Source organism: Bombus affinis, unplaced genomic scaffold (assembly GCF_024516045.1).
Source record: "Bombus affinis isolate iyBomAffi1 unplaced genomic scaffold, iyBomAffi1.2 ctg00000166.1, whole genome shotgun sequence".
Taxonomy (NCBI): domain Eukaryota; kingdom Metazoa; phylum Arthropoda; class Insecta; order Hymenoptera; family Apidae; genus Bombus; species Bombus affinis.
The window spans coordinates 176,215-196,301 of NW_026108879.1; the positions used below are offsets into that span (position 1 = coordinate 176,215).

At 35.9% G+C, this 20,087-nt stretch overlaps 1 protein-coding gene and 1 long non-coding RNA gene across 12 annotated transcripts in view; both read right to left on the reverse strand.

Annotated features, from left to right (window-relative positions):
* LOC126927600 (6-phosphofructo-2-kinase/fructose-2,6-bisphosphatase-like) overlaps window positions 1-20,087 on the reverse strand; it is a 136,610-nt gene that overhangs the window by 81,801 nt on the left and 34,722 nt on the right. The window lies entirely within an intron of this gene.
* On the reverse strand, window positions 7,091-12,278 carry LOC126927603 (uncharacterized). 9 transcript variants are annotated; one of them, XR_007715684.1, is made up of 7 exons: window positions 11,961-12,278; window positions 11,278-11,832; window positions 9,650-10,481; window positions 9,346-9,575; window positions 8,523-8,812; window positions 8,211-8,304; window positions 7,091-7,902 (listed from the first exon to the last, which is right to left on the reverse strand). It is a non-coding gene; the product is annotated as an uncharacterized LOC126927603 (long non-coding RNA). The 9 variants fall into 9 exon arrangements; XR_007715686.1 differs by having other exon boundaries at window positions 8,203-8,304; XR_007715682.1 differs by having other exon boundaries at window positions 7,091-8,304.

Here is a 20,087-nt window from a genome sequence, read left to right on the forward strand (position 1 = left end):
ATGTTCAGTGAGCGAAATCTTTAATTAAACTGTAATTAAACTTGATGTCTTTAATTATATCAAAAATATAAATATGCATAAACATTCGTAGCTCATAATAGAATTAGCTTCAATTAACATAATTAAAAATATACCGAGATTTTGGTTTCTTTGATACACTTCCCAGTTTTACTTCGTTTCAATTAACTCCTATGTTTTTAGTTTCTCTTTTGTACACGCGACCTCTATGAAACACAACAAGGCGTCTTTTCATAGCGTTAGAGAAAAATGGCATAATACTATTATCGAGACATTTTAACTTCGATAATAACATAGGTTTCAATCATTGCACGCATCAGGATTGCTTTAATTCCTCTTCAATAATTTCCAACAGATAGGCTACGTACAAACTACTGTCGCGTCGAGTGCGATAAAACCACAGCCGTCATACCGAAAGTTATGGATTTGAACCAGCGGCGAAGTTCTACTAACTCGACATCGTGTAAATTAATCGCGGGAAACTTCGAGCGGCTGCACTGAAAAGTTACCATACAGAATTTAAAATAAACGTTGATTCATTTTTCCCTCGTTCCTTGTTAGCTTCCTTTATTCTTTTTCTTTTTTTTTTTTTTCCTTACTAGAGTACATACACTACCATTCACAAGTATCTGGACGCTTTTGGTTAACTAGAATTTTACAGAAATGTACGCAATAATAAATTAAAAATCGGAAACAGCACTAACTATGTTTCTTGTAGAATCAATAAATAATTATACATTTAAATGATCTCTTTAGATCCTCGATCCTTAACGTTTCATACAATTATACTTCCTCAAACATTTATTTCTATTGGGAAAACTTCAAACCTTTCATTTCATGGGCGTATAGTATAATGAATTGTACAGTGTAAACGAGATATCGATAATTAGAAATTTTTCAAATATTTAAAAAATTTAAACGGAGGGGAAAATTAAGCTTGGATATACCCAGTTTGCTCTTGAATTTAATTTATATTGCAAATTGGAAAATCTGAAGATACGTAATTACAAAATAGTAGCAGATATGCAATTAATAATTCCATTAATCATTATATATAATTATTAATAATTTATATTAATTATTCCATATTGGTTTCTAAATGTCAATGTAATTGTATCGTAATATTCTATTATACGCAGTTATGGCAATTATAAAGAATAAAAAGCTTGCAGGTTCATTTAAATAACTCTTTGATTAAAATACATTTTATATCTATATACTAGTCTATATACTTAGTCTATATACCTAGTCTATATACTTATAAAGTCTATATACTTTAGAACTGCTGAGCACATAAAATAAAGTATCAAATGTTTTCTTTTTTTATAAACACTGAAACACGTTCAGATATCTCATAATGTTAGTGGTATTTAGTATATTCGATTATTAGAAGCTTTCTTTGAGATAGACACGAAATCCATTAAGATTTTGCGTCGACGGGTCTTATTCCTCTTCCCTCGGGACATTCATCGACCAATGTATTTTCCTTTCATGCTGTATTTTCCTTTTGCGTTGGCACGGAGACCAGACTGTACCGTGTATACCTTTATAGCGATTTCAACGAAACGCCAAACCCGCTTAGGGTATCCCTATTTGCTTCCTACTTAACCAAACCAGACAGGATGGCATAACGATTGGTAGATAAGCGGCAAATCTGGACCACCCACTATCCTTTTGTAGCTGAAGCATGTGGGTTATGAAGATGACAGTGATTGCGGGGCGCCCATTTTATTCGTTTGGATGGAACAGGGTCAATCATAACTTGGTGACAGAAGGAAGGGTGGTAAAATTTCGGATAACCTGAAGAAGATGCTGTTCCAAAAATACCACAAAATTATCTCTCTCTCTCTCTCTACCTCTCCCTTTCTGTTTGCTTGTTTAGTAGAAACGATATAATTGGAAAAGAAAATGAATGGAACACAAAAAAGGAAAAATAGATAGCAAACAGGAAATGACGAAACACGAATCTGTGAACATACGTATCACTGTCAATTGATCTAGTTAATCCGACGACAAAAACATCAACGTTTTAAACCGAGATAAAAAGGATAAAATAAATATCTATCAAACGAGTTGAATATATAAAAACCACGAAGCTTCTGTTTATATTTCGTTTGGAATTGAAGGGTTGAAAGTTGAATTTAAATACACTGAAATTTATCAGGACTTTAACGAAACGATTGTGAACACGATACAAAGGACAAATCGCAAGTATCAGTGAGGAAAAGGAACCATCGAGCAAATCGAGAATTAATAGGATTAATTGTTACAACGGCGAGTCAATATCTCTGCTTACCTCGAAGCTTGTTGAACGAAGATCTTCTCCTTTCAATGGAGAGCCTGTTCCTGGCTCTATAATTTTATTAAAAGTCCGTCTTTTTATCGTAATCGATCAAACGGACCTCCAGTAGCAGCTGTATACCGACAGGATCCATTTCTGCGTGGTAGATGATTCGACACTTGCAGAATTATATTCACGCTGGAAAATTGATCGACACTCCCGATAGACCGAAATTACATTGGTATATGCGGCGCAATTTTTACAGTAATTTAGAAGCGAAGCATATTAGAGTAATTCGTCGATTAATAGCGAGCAAAGGCTACGAAATTTCCAACGAAAGCATAAATTAACCAAATATATAAATTAACGCAATTTCCTATCTCACCATCGATCCACAATACGAGTCGTGTACGAACGAATTGCGATCGCGACCAACGAAACTCGAAGATTAAGAGATTAGCGGAATTTTATTTTTTCGTGTTACTCGTTTCGACGTGGCAGACTTGAAATCCTCGTTACATATTAATGAATCGTTCACGAACGTCCCAAGATCGCGACCAACGAAATTCGAAAACTAAAAAATTAGCAAAGTTTTATGTTTTTGGCACATTTGCCAATTATTTCTACGCGAGAAACTAAAAACCTTCGTCACATGTTAACGAATCTACGAACGTTTCGCGACTAACGAAACTCAGAGCCGGAATTTTGTTTCCTTCCTTCGTTTTGTCGTCGTCGTCGTCGTTCGGTCGTCAATCGTTTTGACAGGAGAAACTTGAAATCCTTGCCACGTGTTATTGAATCTACAAACGTTTTGCCATCCACAACTATCGAAACTCAAATATCAAAAAATTTGCGTATTTCCTTTTTCTTCGTGCAGTACGATTAGCAATTATTTCAGCACAAAATGCTTGAAATCTTCGTCGCGCGTTCGTACACAATTCACGGTATAACAGTGTACAACTGGCGATCGTAACTATCGAATCTTGCAGACTGAAGAATTAGCGTGCTTTTCTTTCTTCTGAACACGGTTACCAATCGTTTCGGCACGAGGAACTTGAAATTCTACAACTGTATGCGTCACGGTTCGATGTGTATCTGTTGGTTGTTGTCACTTACCATAGGAATTCTAATTGAATTCCAAGTGGATTCGCAAACGCAACAAGGAACGCGGCGCTGCGTAGTCGTAATCTGGTCGATTCTAGAAATTCCTGGCGTGGCTAATCCGCCGGAGTGACCATCGGTGACGATGCTGAAAGAAAAATACGGTGGAGGATGCAAAATAAATAACGCCTCTGTTTGGCTACTGTTGCGTCGTATTGATTTAATCCAGAACGACCAAATGCAACAGATGCATTCCTACGGGAAATCATTGCCACTTATGAACGCGAGCTCTCTTCAGCGATTCCAAATTGGCGCGGAATATTTATCCTCGCGCGGTTTATGTGTACTCCTAATTCATTGTATCATTTGCACGAATGTTGCATCCATGATAATGTAATTAAACCGATTGTATAATTAGATATTTCAGTTATGATTTATCCACAATTCAACGTGACTGTCTATCGTGAATTTCTAATTAACTCCGATTAAATTACATCATTCAGTATACAAGGAAATTCATCGTACGGAATCTGCTTACCGAATTTGTTGATTTGACAAAAATACAATTGGAATATTGGGTGTTTGATTGTAGTATATGGTAGAAAAAGGTCGAACAGAGAAATAGATTAACGTGAACATTCTTCCTAGATCGAATAGGTGTGTTTTTGATTACGATTTGAAAAAAAAACGGGTGGTTCGAGGAGGCGCGCCCTTCAGCCAATGTCAGGCGTCGAAAGAGGAGAAAGAGTAGACAAAACGATGCATCGTGTTTTGCGACTGCGTCGAGGGAGCGTGGATCCTCGACGAATCCCAGTTCCGCTTCAGTTTACGGCGCGCTGTCGATTTCGACGAATTGATATCTCGGAGTGAATCCATCGGTGGATTTTCTCCTTGTAACAATAAATGATTACGACCTACTCTAAACACCCTATTTGAAAAAGTTACCTGTAGTAATAATTACCTGTAATAATAATAAAAAGTATTAGACGTACGATAGCAATCACGATAATAGATAGAAACGTTAGAAAAGTAATACGTAGATTAACAAGCTTTGACATTTCATATTTTATGTTTCGGCTAAGTGATTTCCTTCTAATCTCCACCATTTTATCACAGTGGTAAATAAAGAAACAAATTCGAATTTTTTCATGGAAATCTGAATTTCTTTACGGCCGGCTGATTTTCATTTTAATTTCTTATATTCTGGTTCCATAGATTCTTGTTTGAATGCCAAAGAAGAGTATCTCGTCGACTTGAAGGTCTAAGGAACGTGAAACGACGAAGCACCGGGTTGCGACAACGTAACGAGTGAATAGCACATAAGTGTGCATTGTAGGATTGCCAGAACTGAACGCGTGTGAAACGCGGCGAATTTAAGCGGAGCGGATCTACGAAGGCCAAAGTCCTACAGTGGTGGAAAGAGGAAGGCAGAGTAAAAGGTATTATTTACGAAATCTCTGACGAATCGAGTTACCGATAAACAGGACACATCGAGTTAAGTCCGTTCGACTTTATTTTACAAGATGACCAAACACGAAAGCGTTCGTAAAATTCTAATATCATTAGAAATAATTGCAAGCACATTTGCAGCTTACAGAGGAGTTACTTTAATAATTTTTAACGGAAAATCGGTCCGAAATAAAAACTACGAGATAATTCTCGACGATAGATTTTTAGATAGACTTTTAGATTTGACGATAATTAATATATAGAATAAAAAGTAGTGCGGAATATTGAAAATAATTTGATAATCGAAGGATACAAAAGGATCTGACAATTAAATATTTCGTTTATGACGAATCATCGAACTTGTGAAAAATTTAAAGATACAAAAATGCAGACAAATATTGAAAAATATGTGATATAACCAAAGTAGAGTATTCTTTCCAATATTTATGATAATTTTGAGATTAAGATGATTTATGGCGTTCTGAAGATGAAACAAATCTCCGTTTACATTTAATTGTTGTATACGTATCTTTAAGAAATATGTGTTTGTGGATCAACTTGACCGAGAAATCTGCCAATTATGAGTTCACAAGAAGTGTGATTTTTCATGAACCATACGAAAAAGATTTTGTCGTGCGGGGTAAAAAAATAGAGCGCAACACATATGTACGCAAATACGTGCAGCAGAAGAAGTGGCGAATAATTCATAGGCAAACATTTTTTGCTCGGCCAGAGTGTTCTAACACGCGAATATATAGCCAGACTTGCAAGTGGTTTTCTAATTTTAAACATTAATGCCTTGGGTCCGACAATGTGTGATCACGATGCTGTTAACGTCGTTTTAAATTAACAACGTGGTCATTTGCAACGTGCATCCATTTTCACGAGTAATTCGTATTGAATTATCGTCGAACCACTGTCTTTTCTTTGCATCGCGCTTTAGAGACAATATTCTTCTGTAAATTATCCATTAACGAGTTTCCTCAATATAGTATGTGTGTTGCGCGAAACATGTTAAAACTTGATTAACCCTATATCAAAAGAAAGACTGGCGATTATATTGGGAAAATTTGACAGAAATCTGAAAATGTTTACGAGCAAGGGATTACGAGCTTCATAAAAGGCACCGACGTATTTGAACAGTCGTTTTTCGTTATATTAGACATCATCCTTTGTTTCTTCAAACAGAAAATTCATATGCATGAAACTACCCCTCAAAACGATTGCGAGTAGATTTCATACTCATTTAAAATTTTGCAAATATTACAGTCTCATTACAATGCTAATAAAGTTTCGAAATGTTTTATACGACACACGTACAAGTGGTTTGATAATTCTCCGAACACTTTCATGGACCATCGCATTTTACCCGATACTACGTATAGTGTGCAAAGAAATACAGCGAATAATATTGCAATGTACGCGAATAATTTGATAGAAATTATATTCTGACTAGGTCCGATATTTCATGGCATTTAAAATACGGTCGAAAAAATTCGTGTAAATGTGGACCGTCGAGTTGATGGTCATATAAATTGTATTTCACGAATTGTAGTTCGTGCACGAAGAGCGAAATTAAACTCAGCTGCTTATACGTGACAAAATTAATACGGATGGAAGGGAATTTTGATTAAAACTAAGGAAAAAATTCGACTGGAATAAGCTCGAATAAAGCCTTTGATTTATCAACCTATGATCATCGAAGCGAAGAAGCGTTTGCAACAAAAATGGAAAAACGAATATGTATAGAGAAACTAGCGCATGTATGGAAAGTAGAGCGAGGGAAGAAGTTTCTAGTTATTTTGTTCGATAAGAGTTTCGGCGAATCGGCGTGGCTTGCCGCTTGCGGCAAATTTCCAGTTTATTAGATGAACATGCAGAAATCTGCATGATAAGAAAACTCTGTTAATTTTAATTCGCCTGGCGTAAGAAAACTACGGGAATAAAAAAAACATTTTCTACTTCTTCGCAACTAATTTTTCAATTTATCTGAATCGGCAGCCACTCGCTTATTTATGAAAGGAATAATTCCATAACGCGAATTTTATTCACTTTGAATGCAGATTGACAAACATTCCACTAATTGTTCTAAAATTAAATTCGTAACAAAGTTCTCTATTTATATTTAAGTTTATCGAGAGAGCTAGTTGTTCCATCTAAAGAACTGTGTTAATATTAAATACCAAAGTGGTTTCCAGAGGTAGGAGAAAATCAAAGGTAAAGGGAAATCAAGCAGGAAGATTGTATCAAGAAGTAATGTATTCCGTGACCGTCAGTTAAGCGTACAGTGGTTGCTTCTCGTGTCAACTAAGTTTGACATAGTACCTCAAGTTTCTTGGAAATGGTGTTGCTAACACTTACCGTTTCTCATTTGCATCAAACTAGGTAAAGGTGGGCCTTGGTAAACTGCTGAATAAATTTATTTTAGATTAGCAAAATAAAAAGTGGCGAGTCATTACTGTCTCTCTCTTTCTCTCTCTCTCTCTCTCCCTCTTTTATTTTGAGTTTAGAAATGTTTAATAAATACTTACAGTCGATGGATTTGTTTGCTTTGAATCTCTTACGTAGATTGCCAAAAGAACAGTTAAATTTGATTGGAAACTAATAATACCACATCAAACACGACTATTTATTCACATGGCACACGTCATACTAATTATTCGAGAAATTCTATTATAATAATTGTCTCCTCTAAATTGTTTTTTACGATGTTACTTGAACAACGTGCACGTGTTACTTCGACAATCTGGACTTTTACGACATTTCCAAATTTTTCAATGCCAGTTGTGGTTAACAGCTGGACGTTTTATTGCTAAGATTTTCCGCTGAGATTGCGTCGTGCAAGGTCCTTTAATACGCACAAGAAATACGAAAAGCGGCAGTAAATCGAGACTCACGGGAATCCATAAAAAGGATTCACAGAAACCTTACGATACCCTTGACGTTTCCAAATTTCGTAAGTTTACCGCGATCTTCGCGATTAAAAACGTATGTAGCTCCTTCTATTTATTGTACGAAGGGTAAGCTTGCTCCTCCTTTCTGTGTAGAAGAAACTGGAAAAAAAGAGAGTATCAGTCCCTCTTTGGACTTTGTCCCTTTAAATAAGATGCAAATAAACCCGAAATAAATTATTCCAGAGCTCTCTTATACAGTTGGATCTTATTATTAAAATTTTGTAAGTCACGCGAGACACAAATTGTTGCTGTTAAATTCTCATGACGAATAGTAAAGAGCTTGTTAAGAAAAAAAAGGGCGGAGCCTCTTGTAGCTCTGGAATATTTAATTCTGTTCTTTTGTTTATCTTTAACAAATGTACGTGATTTATCCAGGATTTTAAAATGATTGGTAAATACTTTCTTACTATTCCTGGTATTCGGCTTCGAGCTGTTCGTTGGACGTTGAGTGAAATCACTCGAAGTCACGAAAGTCACTCGATTATCGAGTACCCTCAGCATCTAGCGAAAAGAGTAGAACGGTGAATACGCTGTAGACCTTGTCAAATAAACAGGGGCTTACGAAAGTATTGTATCTGAATACGTCTCATAAAAAAAATTTTATAAACATGTTGCGTGTATTATAAATTATTTTATCTGTTAAATTGCACATTTTCCTTAGCAGATTTAATTTTATAAAGTTACATACCGCTTGTCTCGCACCATTTTAATTTTCTTACCCTTATATCCACGTTCCAATTGATTATTCGATGCAGAGATAAACCTAGCGTCACGATTAATTAAAAGAATCATATTAAATCCATTCAGCCATTGTATCATGTCCATATTATCATAATCATCGTACTATATTTCTACTATATTTCTGTGATATCTGTTGAAATATTATCTTCCACTTTATCCTATATATTATCTTCATTTAATATCTACCCAAGTATAAATATACGCTGATTCATTAATATTACAGCAAAGCACGGCTTCCTTGATGACGATCAAATATCAGCACACGTTCCTTGAAACATAATAACTTTATTAAAATCCAGCCAAGCGACTTCATCTTTTTGGGGAAGTTAGAAAGATTAGATTACTGGATGACGTGTAAAGATAATTTGAAGAAATAGCAATACGGTTGGAATTTCGAAATAGGAAGTAAAGGTCACTTTTTACGTCTTTTTTATCTGGGCCTGTAGTAAAATTTAAACAACACATATTATATCAGTTAGACTAGACTACGGATTTTTATATAAATTCATATTTTCGAGAATGCAATTAAGAGAGAAGAACCTCGGTAGAAAATTGTTTTACCTAACAAGTATTAGAGAAATCATAGTACTTTGAATATTTTAACTATTTTTTATATTATTATATATATAACGTTCAATAATTGGATAGTTCCGGGATCGATTCTGAAGTCTGAAAATCGAGTTTTTTTTATTATGAAATAATTAAAAATACAAAAATAAACAACAATTAATATGCGTCTATAACAATAAATAACGATAATTATCAACACGGGAAATAACAAGTCTTTGGTAGAATGTTTACCTGAAAATCGAGAATCGATTTTCAACGTCCTCAGCTACCGATATTTCTTCTTCAATCTTTAAATCTTAAATCTTCAGTCTTTAAAATCTTAAATAACTATTCTGTAACCTTGCCTGTCTCTAATGTAACTCTCTGTCCGTCCGTTTGGGAAAAACGTGCTTCTTCAAATGGTCGTCCGTAAAACAAAGGAAGATCGTTCTATCCGTGAAACACAGCCTGTCGTGCTACCCCTAAAACAGAAAGAATCTCTATCCTACATGAACTCTAGGGAGTTTACATCTCCCCTCCTCGTGTTGATAATTACATCGTTAATTATCTTCTCTATAAGGGATCAGCTTACTTGAGTGGAAGAAATTCCCATCAGATCTCCGATTACCGTTATCCACTTCATATATGAAGTTTGAAATCCTTCTTAGAATTTTGAGAGGTCCTTTCCTAATTTCTTCCAGCTTATTTCTATTCATTTTGTTTCCGTTGTGGGTGAAGCCTATATCACCAATTTTAAATTCGTGTTCTCTTCTTTTTTTATCGTATTTTTGTTTGTTGAGTTCGAAATTTCTTGTTGAGTTTTTGAATGCTTCTCCTCTGTCTCTTTTTAGGTTTATCTTATTCTCCATTATTCCCTTAGGGACGATTTCAATCATTTTTCCATACAGTAAATGATTTGGGGCAAATCCCGTTATACTGTGTCTGGTGTTATTGTACTCTTCTGCGCTTTCTTCTGCGATTTTTGTCCAGTTTCTCTTTTTTTCGAATTGATCTTACATCTGATCCTGTTTACTAATGTCTGATTTACCCTCTCGTTTAGTCCATTGGAGGATGGACAGTCTGTCGAGGTGAAATTTAATTTAATGTTCTTCTTTCTCGCATACTCGAATTTCTTTGGATGTCATTACTGGGTATCGATCTGCACGGATAATTTTTATGGAATCAGTTTCTCCAATCTTCATATTGTCCCAAAATTCCCATTAGGTTATTTGTTGACTGTATACTTTCTCTTTCGATTTTATCTTGGATTTCGATAGGTAATCCAATGACAATCAGGTGCACCCTCACATCTTCAGGCATTCTTCTTTTTACTTCTTTTACTTCCAATATTAGTCGTTCTTTCTCTATTGTATATTCTATGAACGAACCTGAAAGGTATATAAAATTGTAAGCATATCGTATTACCGACCAACCTTTACTCTTAACCTTTGAGTGCTGAATACTCGCGGCCTATGCCGTCCGTACTTACAGCGCGTATCTAGCGCTGACGATCGCTATGGACGAAATAATTTTTCGGTAGATTGAACTCTGTTGATTGACTATTCAAAGCACAAATCGTTATAAGTTATAGCAATTCTTTTGCGCGATATTAAATGATTGAAGAAATTTTTTAATTATTTTTAATTATTTCTTATAAACATTGAAATTTACAATTAACTAGAATTTGGGTAACAAACTAGAAAACTAAATTTAGTAAATAGAACACAAGTTAATAATTTAATTGTATGTGAAAATCTCAGTGCTTGAGAAAACTAACAAAACCATATGTAGAGTTTTCTTACAAGTGGTGATCACTTCAACAATAAGGAGACACTATTGGCATTTGTTTAATGCCGTAAGGAATGCATTTATATTTATTTCACACAAATGTAGTAGTATTACTTCTACGTAGGTGTTTGGAACAATTGAGAAACCCATACATGTGTCGTTAGTCCATGCCAGTCACTTACAGAAAACGAGTATATATATCCTTAGTCCTTACTGATAGCTTTCACCAGACACCTATATGGGCCCACAGCACTCAAAGGATTAAAAGTTTTGAGAAATGCTTCCTCCAATCTTCCCAGTTGTGTCCTTCAGCTTTCAGCAGATTCCTTTGGTACTGCTTTCTTTCTGCTGTTTTTCCTAGATACTTTCTTAAACCTTTGACTTTTTCCTCATTACCTTTTATTTTGTATCTTTTGCATTCCTCTTCATGCTCCGATATCCAGTCTGTGGCTTTTCGAGTTCCTTCAAATTGTTCTATATTGAAGTTTATTTCCTCTATTTCCCTCTTATCTCATTTTCGGAGAGTCTCTAGAAGTTTTACCATGTCAATTTCCGTCTTTGTTTTTCTTGTGCGAGTTATTTCTGCTTCCTCTAAGACAATGTCTCGGAATGCGAAGCTTGAATCCGTATTGATATACAATGTTGCTGTCTCGTCATCTATTGTGAGTTTAATATTTCTACATTGGCCTACCTTGGTTAGACTGTTTGCGACCTTCTTCACTATTGGTAAACTGAATAATTGTTGATGGTACTTTTCTTCTTGATATTCCGGGGGGAAAATACAGCATATTTCGTCTTCTGGTCTTCTGATAGATTCTACATCTTCTCTATCTTCTACTGTTTTGCGTTCTCGTTCATGACGACGCGTAGGTTAACTTTCAGCAACATGGCGTAGGGAAAGTCGATTTATAAGGTTCAATAATTGGATAATTCAGGGATCGATTCTGAAGTCTGAAAATCGAGTTTTTTTATTATGAAGTAATTAAAAATACAAAAATAAACAATTAATATGCGTCTATAACAATAAATAACGATAATTATCTACACGGGAAATAACAAGTCTTTGATACAATGTTTACCTGAAAATCGAGAATCGATTTTCAACGTCCTTAGCTACCAATATTTCTCCTTCAGTCTTTAAAATCTTAAATAACTATTCTGTAACCTTATCTGTCTCTAATGTAACTCTCTGTCCGTTCGTTTGGGAAGAACGTGTTTCTTCAAATGGCCGTCCGTAAAACAAAGGAAGATCGTTCTGTCCATGAAACACAGCCTGTCGTGCTACCCGTAAAACGAAAAGAATCCCTATCCTACATGAACTCTAGGGAGTTTACATATATATGTATGTATATTTTGCGCAATTTTGCATTTTTAAATTTCCTCTAAATGCGCGAAAGTTCATAGTTCATGTACGTAGGAGGATAACGTTGTTCAGTTACAGATATGTTGAACATTTTATCGAAATTGGTTGATCAATGGAATCAAGTAACAGACATCGAAAGATCTTTGCTATTTTCTTCTTCTTTCGACTAATTGCAATTTCTTCGAAATCTTTTTACACTTGGTCTATTAAATTAATCCTTCCAAATTGTCAAAAAAGAAGAAAAATAATCATGTCATGTTACAGTGCTAATGAAATGAAATTTCAAAATGTTTCATGTAGCGCGTACAATATGGACATACAAGTTTCCTATTGAAAATGTCAAAATACTTATGAAAACTTTATATCACGTACGCTGTCCCGCTTATCGTGGCCAATTTAATTAATACGAAGCAAAGGATCGTAAGATCATCTTGAATCAGAAGACACACGGAAATTGGCAAGCGTAGACGGAAATTCGGGACGATAAGTCGAGACGAGAGCAAGGAAATTGAAGTAGAGCTGAGGCAGATACCAGTTGTGTGGAATAGAAAGGATTCCAAAATGGTAGATAATGATACGAGGAAAGCCGGGTTACTCAATTATCCCGATTAATCGACTGTAATGTCTTCGAGGATGTCGCTAATTAATTATCAAAGTCCACGAAAGCTTAACTCGACGAGGATAAACAAATGTTTCATATGGTCGACCAGAGATAATTAATTTTCCTTAATCGCGTTCGTCGAGCCAGCAGAAATTGGTTGGTTGAGTCTAGCGGAAGACAACTTGGATCTCTTCGTCGCGCCGCAGGAAAATCTGTGATCTTCTCTCCACGTTTTTCTTTTTGTCCCTTTTATGTTCGATGGCGGATCAATATTTCCCAAGTGGCGGATTACAGGCCAGGCGTACCAGGAACTGCTAGACGAAGGTACGAGCTGCTTGGAAGCTGCATTAGCTTGGTAGCTTGTGGAATAATCCGCTTGAAAAGGACCTATTCCGCGTGGAAACTCCGGACGCACAAAACGCTGAGGAAACGGCAACCCCCTTATGAATTATTCCATCCCTTTTCTTGTATTTGAGAATTAAAGCACCAGTTCGTAGCCTGGTAGCTCTTGACCATAAGTTGAGTTCTATCGAATGTTCCATATTCTTCGACCGACTACAATTTCGGACAGAAATAAACGAACAGATAGTGGAAATAGGTATCGCTGAAACATCGTTGAATTAGGCCGCAATGGTTAGCTGGAGTTTTTGAAATTGTTGAGATTTTAGTGCCGAAGCACTTTTTGATCGACGCTTATTTTACATAATTTCATCAGTTTTGTCTATTTTTTGTTTTGTGGGATTAATCGATCTAATAAATAAGCGACTAGAAAATACGGCTTGTTTACACAAAAGAGTAGACGTGTAATTACAATAATTAGGTAAATAATCTATTGCACTGCAAGGATATATAATAAATAAAATTTAACACATTGTTGACCGGAAATTTTACTGAGAATTTATCTCATGTCATCGGTTATTGTTTCGTAATTGGATGTGAAAGTAAAACAATATAAATAAACTTTAATAAATTTTATATATTTTTATTTCAACTTTTAATATTTCTTTTTCGTATGATAAAAAGTGTAACAATCATCTGCGTGTAATGGTGCACAATTTGGCCATGAAAACACGAGTTAACTCGTGACCGGTCAAAGATGTGTTAAGTATGTACGACAATACTGTAATTCAATTAAACTTCATTAACTGTACGTGTCTGACTTGAACGTATCTCATCTACTTCCGTTTCGACGAAAGCAAAGAGCTTCATATCGCAACAAACTGTTATATGAAACGAATTGAAAGTCTGATTTCGTTTGAAGGCAAAGGAACATTCTATCTGCTGTGTATGCATCGAGTTAACTTTAATGATCCAAAACCAGAGTTTCCGGGAGGAATCTCGTATCGTATGCAAATGTGACCACAGTTGTTACAAACGTGAACTAACAAGCGCATTGTAACGTTAAACTGGTTGAATAATGCAGGCAACTGATATCCGATACGAACATTAAGCAATAGGTGGTTTAATTTTCGAATAAACAATGTGGGAAATTTAAACAAATTGGTTTTGTGTTTCTGGCCAGCGAAATTGCTCTGACTGACTGACATTTCGCATCGAAGTCGCAGAATGGAGATGTTCATGTTTCTTCGAACGGTGGTCAGGTGTCTGATATTTGGAGAGGTGCACGGAAGAAAAATAGCGTGAGATCTCGAGTATCGATCGAACGTGGAATTCATGACGACGACGTGGAAAGTCTTTGGAGAAGAATAAGAAACACATTGGCCATGATGGCACCAGAAAGATGGAAGTAGAAGTCTGGTGAAGAATCGGTCACGTCTAGAAGAAATGGCGCGCGTGACTTGACCGCGCAAAGTGCCCGTTAAAAATGAGAAACTGTGTCCCGATCCTCAAAACGAGCAACCAGACGCGAAGGCTAATTACCGTGGCACGAAGCGAATAAGATTAATATTGGGTCAACACTGAGGATAACTATGGAGTTTCAAAGAAAACTATTTCGCGAATTTACCTCGTCGAAAACAACTTATCGCGAATCTAGATTAAAATTACAATTACGAAAGGGCGAGAAAGACGGACATTTAATCGATATTAATTAGCGTAAGAAAATTAAACAAGTTGTGAAATTAATAATACGCCCTGAAACACCCGTAAAATCTAAATCGAATATTGAAATTAAATAAAAACAAATTTAATAGTAAAATTAATAAGATTTTTATCATAACATTTTATCTCTACATATTTTTACATACGTTTCAAAGGAAATAATAATTCAATACTTTCTATACGATTGCCCTGACTTTTGACCAACTTCTAAAGACCCGCCTTTCCTTTTGACATATTTTCGTGGAGTAATTAATCGTGAGACGAAGACCTCTGATCCTGCTCTCGATCGATAACCTTTCCACTAAGCAGAAGAATCAAGGTTCATCTCCGTGATATTTCATTCCCTCTGCTCTCTGCCTGGCGCGTCAGCTGCTTTCGTCGGTTTCCAACGGAACCGTATAATTTTTCTGTGGAACAGTCGCGCCATCCAAAAGAACGAGCATTACGTAGTAGAGGCTCATCGAGAAATTCTCTTCGTAGATAGGGGAGAAAGTCTTTTATCGTATGTTATACGAAACTTGTTGAATAATTAATTAATGAGGTAATGAGATGTAATGAAACACTATTATCATGATTCGATAACTAATCGTATACTTCGAGCATGTTTATGAAGCGTATGCTTGCAATAAATATTTTCAAACTTCTACGTACATTTACAAATTCTTTTAACATTTCACCGATACAATCGGTGTAAATGTGTTTCATTGTGGTTTCAACGAAATTTCAAAATGTGTAGATTGTTTCCTGTCGTTGATAAAAATAATTAAAAATAATTGTACGTACGAAACATGCGTTTCTGGTGGTATCGTACCACGAAATGCAAATCGATCCTATATAGAGACGTATAAAGCACTATGCTAATTGCACTAAATCCTACACACGGTGCAAAGGACAGATCAGCAGCTGTGTCAAAGCGATATGGCTAAGAGATATTTGTTACATGATCGATAAATACCTCGTTAATGAGAAAATCAAATACGACGGTCAACTGGTCGCTTTTCATATCAATAATTGCCATTTCCAGAAGATCTAATTAGTAACATAAAATAATAGGACGAAAGCACTAAAACGGCGAAACGTCAACTCTAGTAACAAGAACGTGACAGGAAGTTTCAATGACCAGTCGATCAAAATCGAGTTTGTCGTCTGAAACGCGTTCCCTTTTTGATATTTACCTTTATCCTTATCGGCGAGGATAAATGAAATTTCTTTTTTATCGAATCTTAAATACATTAGCGATACATTCTTTTTAATTACCACGAGCTTGTTTCCGAATTCAGTTACTCGAATGACAATCAATGGATTAAAGCTCTTTGCCGGTCGCCGACAACATTATAACGCAATTCCCTCGATAAAGTAGCTGTCATTCAGCCGCTTGTACCTCGTAGACGATGAATCGACAGAATTTAACGCCTTTGCCGAGACAGTAATGTAATTCGTTAGTTTAGTAACTCTATTCTTTCGCGGACGTGAAATTATTTACCTGAAATATGAAATTGCTAATTGGGAAGAAGATAGATGTAGAAGGAAGGTTCTGTATTGACAAATTAAAGCACCCCTAAGATAAACCCAAGAAAAAGAGAGGGAGAGACAGACAGACAGGGAGATAAGTAAGAGAAATCTAACCCAAACCTAACTCTTATAAATGTTTCTTCTCCACCCATATTTAATTATTGTTTGAAACGCTTCAATTTTGTAAAATGAAATACTCGTAATAAATAATTCTTATCCTCCGGCATTTTTAATTTCTGTTTGATACATTTGAACGTATTTTAATAAAATATTCATTACGGTACATGACTCTTATATTTCAATATCTTTAATTTCTGTTCGATACATTTCAATTTCCTTATTTACACAATATTCATTATAATACATAATCCCGGTAAATGTTTTTGCGATTATATCGTAAAAGAAGTATATTTAATAAGATCGTGAAGTTGTAGATCTCATGATAACCGTGTTTACAGCAGCGTTAATTTTTATTCAACAACAAATAAAGATATAGGTCGTTCATGATGTCATGTTCGTAAAATTTTGCGTAGGTATTCATAGTTCGTTATTAAAACAGATTTTTTCTTTTCGTCTACGTATTTTTTCCTCGTTTTCCTGCTTCCGTCGGTAAACAGACGAATGTTCGACGATGTTATGAAAAAGTATGATATGCTCAGGGAAAATAAAACACACGCGCGTTATTTTGAAATGAATATCACGAACGTGTTAGTGCACGTCGGTGCTTCCAGTAGTTGATATCAGCTGGATTTATTACCAGAAAATGACGTTGGAAATCTCGGCGTTGCAATGATTAAAAAGAATAGTCTCAACGAGATATTTTCTGTCGAAAAATAAACCTTTGCCAATGGTTAGCTTTTCCCCGCCTTTGACTGTATACAGCCATCAACGAGAAAATCTCGAAGTAGTGCGAGTTAAGGGATGAACTGAAATTAAAAGTTTTCAGTGGGATTGAAAATTTGATTAAATCGAAAACAAGGTAAAAAGTTTTCGCTATATCAGGGCTATCATACCGCGAATGGTAGTACAGACGTGCTGCAATTCCGTCTCTCCCTTCGTATACCTTTTTTTATTACTGATCTTTGGCATCGTTAGGCTATTTTTTATTGATTGAACTACTCTCTTTGGTGTTCCTGTTTCTTTATCAGTAAAACTTCAGTTTAGTGCTCTCATCCAGGCTTTTCTTCTACCTTTTTTTTCGTATTTTATTCGGTGATATTCTTTATCTATTCTTATTCTTCGAATTTCGTGTCAGTTTTGTTTTTTATTGCTTTGTTTGTTATTTTTTTTTTTTTGATATTTTATTAGAACTTGTTTATTAGAACATGTTTTAGCGTCAATTTCTTTTCTCCGGAGTGTCTCCCTTTTGCTTGATAGAATCTGCATCTCTGATAGCGAAAATCGTTCTACTTTCCAAAGAAGGTCCCGATAGTCTGTTTATTTTACCAATCTTGGATAGACACTGTCTGTGAAAGTAGGTGAAACTACTAAGAATCCCCCGGAAAGTTTCGCAGTGATCAAGTGGTCGACAATTTTGGTGAAAGTAACCACTAAATAACCAGGAAATGGACGTCGTCCACAGAAGGTGATTTGTCAAGGAAATAATTGCAAGTTTACACGGCAGCGTCTACAGAGAGACTGATTAGAGAGACAGATTATTCTCCGCCATCGATGTAGCTAGTGGACACTGTCCAAGAAAACAGTTGGAGCTGGAAGTGCACCCACGAGGCATTGAGCCATGGAAAGATTTTAGTGAGGATGAGCGGTAACTGAAGTTGCTGATCGATGGAGTGAACATTGCCCAGGGCAGAGATTCGAGTAAGGGTTAGTTATTACAAGTTACTAGAGAGAATAGCTTCGGATATTTTAGCTGATTTACAGAGAAAAATCTGACAGATTCGAAATTTGCATTCGATCCCAATAACAAAACTTGGATGAAACTCGAGGGTGCACTTTGTGGGCTTGAAAAACAGTCACATTTATAATTGCACATTCTTGTTAGTCGCGATAACTGGAGTTCAAGGGATGAAACCACCCTCCAGAATACGACACGAGAGGAGAACATTCTATTAACAAAACTTGAGTGCTACTTAATACGTTGGAAGTCAACATACAATTTTCTAAAGTGTACAAAGAATCATGGTCACAAATTTTATTCATAAATGAATTCGATGGTCCATTCCAAAAGTAAAATAATAATTTTTTATTAGAAAGAATAATGGAACAGTCCGTTCATCGTTCGACCCGCCTGTGTACATTTGAGAAGCAGAGTTTTCCATAAAAATGCGGCAATCGAGGGATGCGCGATCATAGCCAAATAGATTTGAAATTGATATGGAAACGGAAGGTTTCCGTTGCAAATCATGTTAGCTCAATACGTTTATCAGCTGATTGACAAATTCTGTGATCACTATCCGTAGAAATTTTCGCTCGTTCTAATAATCGTCGAAGATATAATTCTAATGTAGTATCGTGGGCAAAAGGCCCAAGATATCGGCCGAACCGTATACAAAGTGGCGAGAACCGTGGCGCCGTCGAGTACATCAATGTGTCGTCTGTCCTTTCGAGTGGACAGTTTTGTGGAAAGAGTCTGCGTGACCCTGGCCACGGGGTTTCGGGACACGTGTTCGATGGGACGAGAAAAGACAAAGAGACGCTAAGGGTAGAGTTAGTTGAGACGCTAGCGAGAACGAATGCAAAAGGCGTACAGTATGAGTTGAGAAGCGAGAGCGTGCGAATGCAGATGCCGAAGACGAGAGTTGTAGAGTTGCTAGCGTTGTAGAGAGATCGAGTTGTTAGAGTTATAGAGTTGCGAGAGTGATTTGAGCGGAATAAGACTTTTGTGTTTTAGTTCAAGTTGAACATTTATCGTTCTCTGTCCAATTAATCTCTGTTATTTTCATTTATCTTAATAAATAGTATTAGGAGAATTTTACAAATCTAAATTATCCTAATCCTATCCCTTTTTCCCGATACTACACTAATTTGATTCCAATCTCGCGAATATTGCAATTTGGGAAGCTAATGAAAGGGTAAAGCCTATAAAAGCGTGTCGCGATATCGACGCGACAGGTGCTTGCCAATTTCAATGGTGTATTTGCTCGGTTTGGTTCTATATGTTCTCTCAATTTCGTTATGACATCGTGCAGAAATCAATTCCTAACGATCACCCTTTATATTCACGCGGAAATTTTAATCGCATCCAAATGTTTTTTCTGCTTTAGAACTAAATTAAGATTATCCACGAACCTTTAAGAACTTTTTCGACTTCTTCGGCAGTTCGCAACTTTCACGAATTACTTTCGTAGGACGCTGAACTTCAACATCAGCACGGCACTTGTCCCTTTCCGTTCGGTTCATTTGCACACGAACTAATGAACGGAAATTTCGATTTGAAAGTTCAAATTCTGTACCTAATTGAAAAAGTTATATTCTGGAGATTGTCACAAAGTGGATAAAGTTTCTCATTAACTTCGTACCTCAAGATATCCGTCGTGATGAGTTTTCGCGTTACCAGAAGGAAGAATGCGAAGTGGAACACTTCTGTAGCTAAAGAGTTAGAGAAATGGTCGCAATAGATTTGTCAAACCCTGATTCTTCTCCTTAGATATAATCAAACCACAAAATCATAGAAAAATTATCGAATTCACGCCATTTATTTTTTTTAAT